This window comes from Pseudophryne corroboree, chromosome 11, assembly GCF_028390025.1.
Source record: "Pseudophryne corroboree isolate aPseCor3 chromosome 11, aPseCor3.hap2, whole genome shotgun sequence".
NCBI classification, from domain to species: Eukaryota; Metazoa; Chordata; class Amphibia; order Anura; family Myobatrachidae; genus Pseudophryne; species Pseudophryne corroboree.
The window spans coordinates 321554277-321565792 of NC_086454.1; the positions used below are offsets into that span (position 1 = coordinate 321554277).

Sequence of the window (11516 nt, forward strand, 5' to 3'; positions counted from 1 at the left end):
GAATAGCGTTGGAGTGAGTTTTTCTTTATAGATGGAAGCCTCTAGCCAGTCCATGGTAAATAAAAAGAATAGTCTGGATGCTACCATTGAGAGAGTGGGAGTAGAACTATGAATCCACTGTTGTAAAACAACTTTTCTGCTAGCTGCTGACAATATCACAAGAAGTTTTTTGTTGGTCCTTGGGATGTCTTTCTGGTCTGCTAAATAACGAAACAGAGCCCAAGAGACAGTGCAACGGAAAGACACGCCTAGAATCGTAGTTCCATATTGATGTACCTCATGCCAAAACTTTTTAACCGAACTACAATCCCAAAAACAATGCAAAAGATCCGCCCCATCAGTTAAACATTTGGTGTATCTTGCTTCCTCCGAGAAGCCCATTAAATATCAGCAGTTAGGTGAGATATAGGCTCTATGGAGCATTTTATAGGCCATTTCTTGGTACGAGCTAGCTGGAATGAGTTTCAGAGTTAGCTGAAAATGGTTTAAGAGGGAGTCAGCGGTGACCGATGGAATGCAGGAGGACCATTGGGACAGTTCCGGAAGATCCGTAGTAGGGGTCAATTTCTATGCATATGCGTGCATATATAGTCGAGATAGAATAGAAGCCAGAGCGGAGAAGTGTGATAAGAGGATCTAGAAAATCATAGTGTGTCAATTTGGGCAAAACAGTTTTAAGATAGTGGACTGCCTGGAAGTAAGAAAACTCCTGTTGAGGGTGTAAGCCATATTTATCCTTCGCTTCTGCAAAGGATAACGGGAGGTGGGAGGCATTAAGTAAGTCGCGTAGGTTACAGATACCAGAAGAATACCAGGCAGTGAAGGGTCTCAAGGCCTCCTGAAACTCCAGGTTGTCGACTATGGGTAGAGAAAGCGAGTAGAGATATTGAAGCTTAAGAGGTTTCCTTGCCATTCTCCACGCCTGTATAATGGGAAATAGTAATAAGTTATTAGTGATATTTAAGGGCAATTTGGAAGGTCTGGCATGAAGTATGTAGCTGAGGGATAGAGGAGCGCAGAATTGTGAGTCTAGAGTGGAGTCCGTATAATAATTGTTATCGCCAAGCCAATCCAAGGCAATGCAGAGAAGAAAGGCAAGGTTATATTGTTTGATGTTGGGTAGGTTAACTCCACCTCCAAGTACTGTTTGGGACAATTTTTTCATACTAATCCGGGGTCGTTTGCCAGACCAGATAAAGTTGGTAATTGAAGTATTCAGTGAGGATAGGTCCGAGCTGGATAATAATAAAGGAGTCATCTGTAAGACATAAAGAAGTTTCGGGAAGCTAGCCATTTTAAACAGGTTGCAGCATCCCAGCAAGTTTAGAGGAAGGGTCTGCCAAAGACCAAGCTAAATTTTAATCTTGCGCAAAACCGGGGTAATATTGTATCGATACAAGTGACAAGGATTTGAGGGGAGCGCTTCACCTAGAAAAGTTATATAAGTAGCCGCCCATTTAAAGGGAAAGGTATCCCACCACCCCGTTCTCGCTCGTCCAAATATGGCCAATGCCTCCGACTTCCCGTAATTAACAGAAAATCCCGCAAAAGAAGAAAAGCGGTCAATTGTGGTGATCAACTGGGGGATCGAAAGGTGGGGGTTGGACAGAAAAAGGAGAAGGTCATCAGCGAATGCCACCACCCTCAATTCCTGAGTGCCCACGGCAATGCCTTTGTATTCCCTATGTAACAGAATAAACCTGATAAGGGGCTCCAACGCCAAATTAAAGAGAAGGGGAGATAACGGGCATCCCTGTCTGGTGCCTCTTTCCAACGTGAAGGGGGCGGATGCTACACTGTTGACTAAAACTTGTGCCACAGGGTTAGTCTAAATGGTCTGCACCAAGTTATGAAACAATGGGCCAAAGCATTGGTGGGTAAGCACTCTAGTCAGATGAGGCCAGGCGATCTTATCAAACGCCTTTTCTGCATCTAGATTTATAATAATATTACTTTTGGCCTGACAGAGATGAGTGTGAGATATTGCAGCCAGGGCTGCTCTTATTCCCGGTGTGGACTGTCTACCCTTGACAAAACCCATCTGCGCAGGTAAAATTAGGCGGGGCAGGCAGGTCTGTAATCTGTTAGCCATTATTTTAGTCAGGAATTTAAAATCCTGATTGAGGAGCGAGATAGGGCGGAAAGAACCTACCAGGGTGGGATCCTTGCCAGGCTTTGCAAGCACAATGAGTCTTGCCTCATTAAAACGGAGGGGAGTCTCTCCTGTTTTAAGGATATGGTTATATAGCTTAGTTAGAACAGGGAGTATATTGGCAAATAGCATCTTATAGAATTCGGCACTGAAGCCATCAGGACCAGGGCTCTTCCCATTAGGGAGGGATTTAATGGTGACCTGAACCTCATCATCGGTGATAGAAGCATCTAATAAGTCTCTCTCCTCCGATGTGAGCTCCGGCAACTGTGCTTCGTTCAAAAAGGATTGGCACTATCAGCGTCCGCAGTATATAGGGATTTATAGAAGCGCATAAAAGCAGAACAGATGTCGGTTGGATTGAAAAGGAGGATAGTTCCAGAACTGTGTAACACATCGACCCATGTTTTGTTCCGAGGTCCTCTGAATAGATTAGCCAGAAGCTTTCCTGACTTATTTCCCCATCTATGAAATCTATTCCTGCTATAGTCATAGCTCGTTTGGGCTTGTTCGGTAAGGAAGGTGTCATAGATTTGTTTTGCCATGAGGCACGTTTCCTTGTGAATAGGACTATCGCATTGTATATAAGTACGATAAGCAAGCGTGAGTGCCGTACTTAGCTCTTGCAAATTAGAATTACATTTCTTACGTTTAGAGTTAATATAAGAAATAATATGTCCTCTAAGGACAGCCTTAGAGGCCCCCCCAAAAAGTGGGGTATTAGGTTCTTGTTCCAAATTGTCAGTGAGGTAGTCAAGCCAGGTGTGTTTAAGATGCAGTAAGAAATCCTCAGAGTGTATAAGATATGCCGGGAATCTCCAACATTTGGAGATACATTGAGGTGAAGCTAAGTGTAGGGATAGAGTTACGGGGGCATGGTCTGAAATAATTATGTCTTTGATCGAGGTGTGAGATACTTTAAAGAAAAGATGTTTAGATAAGAATAAATAATCAATGCGAGGGTGGGTGGAATGTGGATGTGAGTAAAAAGAATAGTCTCGATGGAGGGGATGATGTATACGCCAAGGATCTAGTAAAGCAAGTTGAGAACAGAAGGAGAGAAGAAGATTGGAAGACGGTCCGGGTCTGTTGGTACTCACCCCTGATCTGTCTGTGGATGGATCGACGACCGTGTTGAAGTCACCCCCTAAAATCAAATTCTGACCTCCCCATGATAAGACTCTCTGGCAAATATCTGCAAAAAAAAGGTTATTAGATCCAGTAGGTGCATAAAGGTTCAAAGAGGTATAAATCGTGTTATCAATAGAGACATCCAACAAGATAAATCTACCTTCGGAATCGATACATTTTTTAAGAATGGAATACAGGAGATTTCTAGATAAGAGGATAGCAACACCACTGGTTTTGTTAGTATAAGGAGCAGAGATACAATCCCCAATCCAAGGGGCTTTCAAGGAGACAGAGGATTCATGTATCCAGTGTGTCTCCTGCAAAAATACAATGTGAGGGGTCATACGAGAGAGGTGTGCGAGCACCTTTTTACATTTAATGGGGCTATTAAGACCCTCCACGTTCCAGGATATTATATTAAAATCAAAGAGTGGGGCAGTTACCGGGCCAGAGGGTTGGGAAGTGGTATTGTTAGTCATACTACCCTATCCCCACAGGAGGAGAGTAGAGCAGCAAGATATCATAGTTAAAGCGGTGTCCCTCCCAGTCCCAGCGAGCAAGGAGGGGCCAACCTATGGAGGACTGAGACCTATCAATCCAGCAGGCAAAATAGAAACAAAAATAAACATTCAAGAACTACAATCCAACAAAAATAAAACAAGTAGAGGCATAGCCTCTGGCATACATAGATGGTATGCCAACATCGTACCCTTAACACCATGTGACCCGCAGGTGATAACATTTGAAAAGGAGAGCAAACATTAAGAAGGGCTTAAAAGTCAAGTATCTTGAGTAGCAAAGTGGGCCTTCGCCGCCAATGGATCATCGAAGAAAAGCGGTTTTCCATTTTGAAGGACTCGAAGGCGGGCTGGGTATAGCAATGAGAACTTGACTTTATCTTCAAATAGCTGTTTGCATAGTGGGGCGAACTCTCTGCGCCTATTAGCGACATAGGTGGAGAAGTCCTGGAATATAAGCAATCTTTCTCCCTTGTAAAGTAGAGTTTCCGACTTACGATAGTGATCTAATAGCTTGGTTTTATCCGCGTAATTGAGAATTCTCATAATAACAGGGCGAGGGCATCCAGCAGAGTCCCTGCACTCAGGTCCCAATCGATGAGCCCTTTCGATGGCTAAAGGTGATCCGTGGAGGTCCATGTCCAATTTTTCTGGCAACCATGTAGAAAGAAGGTCCAGCAACGCATGGCCTCTCACCGACTCCGGAATGCCCACCACCCTCCGGTTATTTCGACGGCTCTGATTCTCAAAGTCATCAAGCTTATCAGTGAGGCCCTTAATTTCCTAAGTTTGGGCCTCTATAGTGGTCTGTGCAGACTGTAGGTCCTCTTCCAGCATCGAGACCCTCTGCTCGACATCATCCAGATGGCCATTATGTTGGTTCAGTTGGGTCAGGGTGGAGTCAATGGCCTCCTCAATGCCCGCCAATTTTTCATCTAGGAGAGGCCCCAACACCGCTGCAATATCTGTAGGTTTCATTTTAGGCTGTTTAGTAGCCGTAGTGTTGGTACATTTCCGTTGGGAACGAGAACGAGTGGTGGAGCAGTCAGAGTCGGATGAATTCCTGTGGAAGGTATCCTCGCGAGCGCCCGAGGTAGGGCCAGAGGAGGACATAGGCATGGACACCAGGAATTTTTCCATGTGAGGTCACAAAAGATAGAAATACACTATGTGCAGTAGTAGTTGGCACAGAGAGTAGATTAATGAGGGTCACATCAGTGAAAAGGATAATCTAGAGAGTTACATCACCAAGAGGCAAAGAGGCATGTCAAAAGTCCCATGCAGCTAAGACGTGTGGGAACAATATGTCGGAGGTACCCACGTTACATTTCAACGTGACAGAGCGGAACAACTGGAAGTGATGACAATAAGCCTATCATTGATATATGTTGTAAAATCCAAAAACAGCACCTATAGCTCTGTTCTGTGCCACGGCATACACCCAGCAGAACACGATTCAAATGTCCAGCAATAACGGCTTAGTGATCTGTGCGAGGAGGCGGGTGCTCTACAACATTGGCGATCTTAGAGCAGTCCAGCTGTGTTGTATATGTAACAGCAGAGAGGCAGCACGTCAGTAGCAAGATGTGTAAGGCCTCCGGCTGCCAGAATCAGCGACAGGGTCACTATGCAGTAAGGGGGAAAAGTACCTTGATCTTATCCCCGAGTGCTGCATGGCGTCCCACTGTAGCGGCTTCTCTCCAGTGCATCAGGCGTCCTCAACAGAGCTGACACATATCCCACAGGGCTGGAAACACAGGGCAGCTGAGGCTGAAGCTCTGTCCTGCAGTAGGTGGGGAGGCTGGTATCAGGGAACGTAATGCCGTCAGCACTGGCATGGGAGGCTGTCTTGTCAGGGGGCCCCCCCAGCGGGGGTATGCAACTGTAGTGTCTCACAAGGGTTTCAGGACCCGCACAGCCAGCAGTCAGGATCCTCCGCGGCAGGCAGCACCCAAGCACAGCTGGAGTCTGGGGATCCAAAATGGCCACCGCAGCGTTCAGGAGGCAGCCCCTCACGTCAGACACCCGCAGCCCCGGCTCTCTTCCCGGGCAGCAGCCTCGGCCGCCGGAGACCTCAGGTGGCTAGAGAGGTTATCAGGCGGTGGGGGAGCAGCAGGAGTCGATCCCCAGCGTACGAGCGCGCCGCCGCCCCGGAGCTCCGGACGTGGGTAGGTGCCGTACACGAGTCCCCGGCTTGGTGGCACGCCGAGGCCACAACCTGCAGGGACTGAGTCAGCAGTCCCCCAGCTCCGCAGCCGTCAGCGGGTAGTCCAGAAGGCTGTTAGGGAGGGTGAGGAAGCACAGTGAGTGGGCAGTACAGCAGTATGAGCCCAGCAAGGGGATAAATAAGAGGGTGAAGCAGGAGCTGTGATAATGCGGCCTCTCCCCAGTGCCGCCAGGCCACGCCCCCAAGGCGAGTCTTGTTATGTAAATACTGCAGGTAAGTGAAGACTTGGCAGGTAATGTTTTTCACCTCTCACTTCTATTACTTTCTTTTTTTATCCCTGCCATCAGCATTTAAGTGAATTTTTATTTTAGATTTTCAATATTTTTTCCTTTTACCATCATGAATGTTTTTGGGAGGGAAACTGATAAATCCTTTTTTTGTTTTTCAGGAAATAAAAAAAATCTGAAATACAGTCAACCATCCAACTATCTTGCAGTTGTGAAGAACAGTTTATTGAAACCAATCACCATTTTATCAATACTTCTCTATAAAGAGTTAGATCTCGTACTGTCAGGTTATTGAGAACCCGTTTTGAACTCTCCACAGTTTGTTGTTGCAGTCAGTGGGTCAGACGTGGTGAGTGGTCTTGTTGTACCAAGATAGACATACGTGATAGGGTCAGGTGTGCGTAAAAGGAATCACTATGGAGTTTAGAAGAGGTTACAGGACTCAGCTGTCATCGGGTCGTTGGCATCTTTTGGTGGTCTGTCCTGATAGGACGTGCGCATGGAATCCGTCACAGAGGGCAGACAGCGATGAAGTTGAAGATCAGGACACTGGATAAGACCACCGAGGCAGAAAACATTAGAGCCAGAATCCCCCTCATTTTCATTCAACACAGTGTTTATTATTTTATCCATAAGAGACGTGTACAGATGGATTTAAGAATGACTTGGCCTAATGGACTGTCCCACTTTAATCAATATTCCAAAGTTGCTATATAGCAATACCCACAATTGCATTATTATTGTAGCAAATCACTTGAGGCCTCATAAAATTCCTTTACTGCTTTTCCTACTTATTTTCCAACATTACAAACTTCAACTAAGTAACTGTTGACAAAGGATTAAAGTCACCAAGTGTGACTCAGCCGAGGGTTGTTGCCATTACAAAACAAGGCCACAAAAAGCGGAATAGTGAATGGTGAATATGATCTCTCTGTTTTCCCTTTTTGTTCTAGATATAATAACAAAGTAATTGTATTTTTGCTATTAATAAAACTGATTGATTTACACTCACATGAATGTCCATGTAGTTTCATTCTGAAATACAATTATATATTTCATATTCTGTATATCATATTCTTAGCACAATCTCATGTTATTCTCTTGCATCAACTGGTGGTCTCGTACGACCTTAATCATACAACCTCTAGTTCTTTTGCAGAGAAGTCTGGGCTTACTGAGGAATATAGAGTTCATTTGCAGTTCCCAGAATTGTGGACTACATAAGTGTTCCTTGTTTGTAAACCTTGCCTCTGACCTCCAAACCACAGTCATGTAATACAACTACTATATTCTACCTGAAGAAGACAATAACCTATTATTACACCTTCAGGACTGGTCCTCCTCTGGACTGCCGAGGATACTGCATCAAGGTGTCTACCTTAGCCTAGGAGGCGAAGCACGTCAGAGGGACAACTCACCTGAATTCTGTCTCGTACACACCGTACAAAATTGGGACGTTTGATGTAGTCATTAGCCAAGGACAAAACTAGGATGGTTGTTACTATGGAAATCATTAATCAGTATTGTAAATGCAACTTACATACCTGTCGAGTACAGTGTGAAACCAACAGATCTTCATTTTTACTTTTTTGCTATTTAATAAATAGACTCGGCTTCTACTGGGTCACCTCAGCCGCTCTGCCCATCCCGTTATACCTACCCCATTTGTTCTCAGTTCTCTTCTCATCCATGGCTGTGTGGCACGCATGCATGTCATACTTAATGTGCAGGGTACGCGTAGTGGGATCTGGTTAAGTCATGTGTGATTACGTAATTTACATCAGGCTTTAATTTCATAATAATAAGATTTTTAGCAGATTTTTCCTTTCCAGTAGAATATCTGCTGGTTCTATAGGTCCCCCTGAAATGAAAGAGTTATATAAATATTCCAAACTAACACAACCTTTTATTAGAAATGGGGCTCTTCCTGAGCAATCCCCTCGGCCATGAAACTCTGCTTACTACTAAGGCCATCTTAATGTAAAGGCATATTGGGCAGCTGCCTAGGGGCCCACAATTCTAGGGGCAGGGGAGGGTGGTGGTCACACAATCAGAGCAGCATTCTCTACTGCCTCCCAGCCTGCAGCAAGACAGTGAATGGCAGTCAGCATGCTGATTGGCGGATGACTGGAGCTATCCACCTGTCAGAGTGCAGTATTCTTTACCTGCCTCCCAGCCTGCAGCCAGACAGTAAATGGCTGTCATCATGCTGATTGGTAAATGGCTGGAGTTATACAGCAATCAGAGTGCAGCATTCTCTACCTGCCTCCCAGCCTGCAATCAGACATTGAATGGCTGTCAGCATTCTGATTGGTGGATGCCTGGAGCTATCGGTGAGAGTGCTGGCAGCCATTCACTGTATGGAAGTATGTGGAGGGACAGGGAAGGACCAAAGGAGGGCCATGTTATGATTTTTTTAAATTGGTTCTTGTAAGTCAGGGGTGGGGAACCTCAGGCCCGCGGGCCGTATAAGGCCAGCAGAGCCACTAGATCTGGCCCGGCCAGGCTCACCTAACTGAGGGAGATGCCGGGCGCCCACTGAGATTTTGTTACTACCGGGCACCCGGCTTCTTCCCCTCAGCAGCAGCTGGAGGCAGGAGCTCACTCTTGAGCTCCGGCTTCTGACTCTGGCAGTATGTGGCTGTGCGGTGCTATGAGACAGGGGAGGGCAATGGTCCGGAAGCAAGAGCGGGCTGGTGAGTATTGTGGGTTTTTGTTTCTTTTAATGTGTGTGTGTAAGCATCGCTACTAGGGGGCATATCTAATGGGGCATATTTAATGGGGCATAACAAGTAACTGGGGGCATAACTACTGACTTGGGGCATAACTTTTGGGGACATATCTACTGGGGCATATGTACTGGGGGCATATCTACTGGGGGCATATCTACTGGCTGCAGGCTAATTTTTAAATTGATAATTTTTGTATGGCCCCCTAAGGATTTTATAAATATCCAAATGGCCCTTGGTAGAAAAAAAGTTCCCCACCCCTGTTGTACGTGGTGGGGTAGAGGCTCCAGTGCATTGCTTTGCCCATGGCCTACAATGCTGTAAATGCGTGTGACTCAAAATCAGCCCCAACATTGCAGTATAAGAGTTAAATGGGAACTAATGTGGGGAGATAAAAAGTGACAGAAAAAAGTGTCTTCCCTTCGGGTGTAGTACGGGTGACCGGCGGTCTCCTGACCGCCGGTCACCTTACCGACGCCGGGATCCCGGCAGCATACCGACGCCGGGATCCCGGCGGGGAGGGGCGAGTGCAGCAAGCCCCTTGCGGGCTCGCTGCACTCGCCACGCTGCGGGCTCGGTGGCGACCTGCGGTCGCCACGGGTTCTATTCCCACTCTATGGGTGTCGTGGACACCCACGAGTGGAAATAGTCCCTGTTGGTCGGCATGCCGACCATCGGGATAGTGAGCCGTCGGGCTCACGGAGGAGGTCATGTGACTGTCGGTCAGCCGACCGGCGGTCACATGACTACCACCCTTCCCTTCTGGTCTAGAGTCATCAGCACATTTCCAAAAGTCTAGAAAAAAACAGCAATAGATTCAGAAATAAAGGACAAACAGACACTTAAAAAACAAAGTTGATAATGAAACCGGAGTGCAAGGACTATAAATAGATTGCGCAAGTTATTCTTGTTCTACTAAATCCTCGGGGCCCTTTAATCCAACACTAGTCGCCAGGAGCGTGCTTACATCTTTCAGAGACCAGATCATTTGTCAATCAGCGGTGGATGGTCGTTAAGGCTCTGCAGGCAGCACACACAGAGAAAAGACACTGCTTCATTTAATTAGTCTATCAAATAGGGTTTAGCATCTTGTCCCCTGAGTCTACTTTCTGTCTGAGGCTTTTCACTCTCAACACACAGATAATTCCTCCAATTAACTCACTTTCTACCGCTAACAGAAACGCACTTGTTCTTTTCTAGGAAAATTGTGAAACAAATATTATTTTAAACATTTTTGCATATGTAAATGTGTATTACATTTCACACTTCTGCTGAAATTTGGAGCATATCAAAACTATACATATTCTTGAAAATATTAAAATAAAAAAATGAAAACAAGCTAAAATTGCTATTTCTCCCTAACTTTACATAATATATTTGATGTGGCAACACCACCAGTTTCATAGGCCTCTTATGTCCAAGGGAAATTGTAAATTGGGACTAGACCAGAAATTAGCTGCATATTCTTATCCTTACTTGGACAGGTGCAGTGTCGGACTGAAGCATGAAGGGCCCACCGGGGTAATGGGGCCCAGTTATAGGGGCCCATAGTTAGGGGTGTGGCCAGCCTACAAAGGGGGTGTGGCCAGCCTCCACAGAGGCTTGAAATACACAATAGTTTAGTGCAGTGTAATGCAACATATCTACCATGTATATTACAAGTGCACAGTCTGGAACCTGATCCCTAGAGGAAGGAGTGGGCCCTCAGGCAGTGGGGCCTACCGGTAGTTTCCCCTGTACCCCTGTGGGCCAGTCCGACCCTGGACAGGCGTATACAGGGGGTGATTCAGACCTGATCGTAGATGTGATAAATTTAGCACTTCTACGATCAGTTTCTCTGACATGCGCCGCACGGGTGCGAAAGCATTGCACGGCAGAGATGCTTTCGCACCAGCCAAGTAGCTCCCTACTTGCGAAGCCTAGCTGCCCTGGCAGGCGGCTACCCACCGTGTTCCGGGCCGCAACGGTCCAGACACACCTGCGTTATCCGGACGGTGCTCCACCAACGGCATGCCCCGTGACCACCTCTGCCTATCAGGCAGAGGCGATCGCAGCCCTGAGATGCTTTCGAATCTCAGTGGGCCTCATGGGGTGTGCTGCCGTTGCAGCGATTGGGTCTGAATTAGGCCCATAGTTGCCTGTGTCTTGGTCTGAATCTTTCCGCATAGCTGAAAAGAAACCGAACCCCCCCGAACCTTCCCACCCGAACCGAACCCGAGCGTGCCCGAACGTCATCATCCCGCTGTCGGATTCTCGCGAGATTCGGATTCTATAAAAGCAGCCGCGCGTCGCCGCCATTTTCACTCGTGCATTGGAGATGATAGGGAGAGGACGTGGCTGGCGTCCTCTCCGTTTATTGTTGAAGTTGATTGGTTTATTTCTTATTTGTGGGGAGGATTGGGGAGCAGCTGTTAGGAGTACAGTGCAGAGTTTTGCTGATAAGTGACCACCAGTTTTTATCCGTTCTCTGCCTGAAAAAAATGCTCCATACCATATCTGTGCTCAGTGTGCTTCATAATATATCTGTGCTGA

At 46.5% G+C, this 11516-nt stretch overlaps 1 long non-coding RNA gene across 1 annotated transcript in view; it reads left to right on the forward strand.

Annotated features, from left to right (window-relative positions):
- The window catches only part of LOC134970227 (uncharacterized), a 185020-nt gene extending 177754 nt beyond the window's left edge, over positions 1-7266 (forward strand). Inside the window, exon 3 of the long non-coding RNA XR_010189730.1 lies at positions 6417-7266. This is a non-coding gene — a long non-coding RNA (uncharacterized LOC134970227). The remainder of the gene's footprint in view (positions 1-6416) is intronic.
- Positions 7267-11516: the final 4250 nt, after the last annotated feature.